Below are 2,157 nucleotides of genomic sequence, written 5' to 3'. Positions count from 1 at the left end.
AAAGTGATAATGCAGTGTGCTTCTTCTGTTGCTCTGCTATGGAAAGAAGCTTGTCAGTGCAGATAAGATCAGGGATGGGAGTTTTGTGAAAGCAGGGTTTAACAACTAGCGAAAGGCAGGGGAAACATTTAGGGAGCATGAGAAGTCCCATCAACACACAGGCCGTCAACAAACTGGCAGCATTAAAATGAACACAGATGAATGCACTGCTCTCACAAGCTAAAGACCAAATGACTGCATTTAATATGAAGTTATTATACAGGGCTGCCCCTCCCTACACGCGGATGGGGCCTCATTTTGCGGAGGGAGCCTCCTCTGAAGCGCAAACGCGGCGCACCAGTGTAGCGAGCCACAGTTTCGCCGCTGCGAGGCACCACTAGAACCCCCCACCACACCCGCACCCACAACTCTGACTGACTTCCCGCGTTCCTGCGCCGATGGGCATGTATCCCTATCATACATCTTAATAGTAACACTATTTTGCTAACTCTTTAAGACTCAAACAGCTTCAAATAACACTATATACAGTAAAAAAACATAGCGTGATTCGTGAATACAAGGTTTTGGCAAAAGTCACCATGTATGATTTGAAAGTAGATACTTTAGTGCCACCTGGTGGTAACATCAAGTATGACACTGGAGTAAACAACAACACTAATGTACACAAAAACTGCACCACTTCTCACAAAAGCGTACTTAATCAGAGTGTTTTCGGAAGATGTGGAAGTCACAATAAATAATTATAAAAACACTTTGTTTGTTGATGTATTTTCTAACAACTCCAACTCATTTCTGGGCACCCATGACTGTGTATAAACATAATGTAAATTAATAGGAAATTAGAAATGTCTTTATAGCTTCGTACAACTACATTATAGTGTGTTTTTACCGTGTTATTGCAGAACTGGGTTACTGTTATTGAAACAGACCTTTCATTGTGTAATTCTGTTTTAACGTTGTGATCCTCGCTGAAGGTTTGCTGGGAACATGGACAGAACTGCTGCCAAAAACCTGCTGCTGTCCCGGTCTGATGGGACGTTCCTCGTGCGGCAGAAAGATGGAGGAGAGTTTGCAATCAGCATCAAGTAAGCCTTCGCAGACTCATCAGTGAAAATAATTTCATCCAGTGAAAATGTTACTTTAAGATTGAAGATGCCCTCTTTAGTATTAACTGCTTTGGTCATTTACAGGCCAATGGTTGCTAGGTTAAACCTGCACTAAATTTGGTTTAAAAACTGTATTTTTTAAAGATGTCTCGTTACATGCAGTATCATATTGTTTCAACCCCATTTCAATGATTTCAATACAAAGCAGGTCTTCACCAACATGTTGAAACATAGTAATTGAGATATAGTCGGGGGAAAAAGTCTGTTCGTAACTCTGATTGACCAGTTGACAGAATATTTAGTGTAACCTTATAATCATTTAAAAATACATTTAAAGCTATAGTTCACAAATGTATCTGTGTCCAGCTTCTAAGCAATACAAAATGATTTTTTTTCGAACTTCAATTCAAAGAAACATTATTACAAACAAATCATTATTATTGTCCTTTGAAATGATTGTTGGTTGTCTGTAGCCCAGAAGTCTTTAATCATTGCCTGAACAAACCTAGCGATGTAGCCCAGCTTTAACCTGCATACCGGATGTCACTGTGTTGACATGACATGTCCAAATACATTCTCACACAAATTGCTGGGTTTCTATGAGCCGAAGTATCACTTCCTCTCAAAAGCAGGAAAATACATTTTCTCAAACAAAGGATTATGAGAGTCATGTTTTTTTTGCAGAAGTAGAAAAGTTTTTTTTCTTCTCTCCACAACCTGCTCTTCCAGGTTCAACATGGACATCCGACACATTAAGATCACGTCCACTGACGGCCTGTATCGCATCAATGAGAAGAAAGCCTTCAAGGGAATAATCGTAAGTCTTTCAGACCTAAAAAAGGATGACACTGACTGGTGATAAAACTAAAAACGTACCCTTTACATGAAATCATATTTTATCTTCTTAAACCACATCCAATATTCGGTCTCATATGTTCCTCTCCTTCTCCTCTCCTTCTCCTCTCCTTCTCCTCTCCTTCTCCTCCTGCTTGTGGTCTTCTTCCTGCATTAGGAGATGATTCAGTTTTACCAGCAGAACTCTCTGAAGGAG

The 2,157-nt window shown here is 40.0% G+C and overlaps 1 long non-coding RNA gene across 1 annotated transcript; it reads left to right on the top strand.

Moving 5' to 3' along the window:
* Positions 1-970: 970 nt before the first annotated feature.
* On the top strand, positions 971-2,157 carry LOC104952131 (uncharacterized). Its single transcript, XR_799089.1, has 3 exons — positions 971-1,085; positions 1,836-1,923; positions 2,119-2,157. It is a non-coding gene; the product is annotated as an uncharacterized lncRNA (long non-coding RNA).

The sequence above is a fragment of the Notothenia coriiceps genome, unplaced genomic scaffold (genome assembly GCF_000735185.1).
Source record: "Notothenia coriiceps isolate Sejong01 unplaced genomic scaffold, NC01 NC01_scaffold00019608, whole genome shotgun sequence".
NCBI classification, from domain to species: domain Eukaryota; kingdom Metazoa; phylum Chordata; class Actinopteri; order Perciformes; family Nototheniidae; genus Notothenia; species Notothenia coriiceps.
The sequence above is the reverse complement of the archived record's forward strand: the minus strand, read 5'-3'. Positions and strand labels throughout refer to the sequence as shown.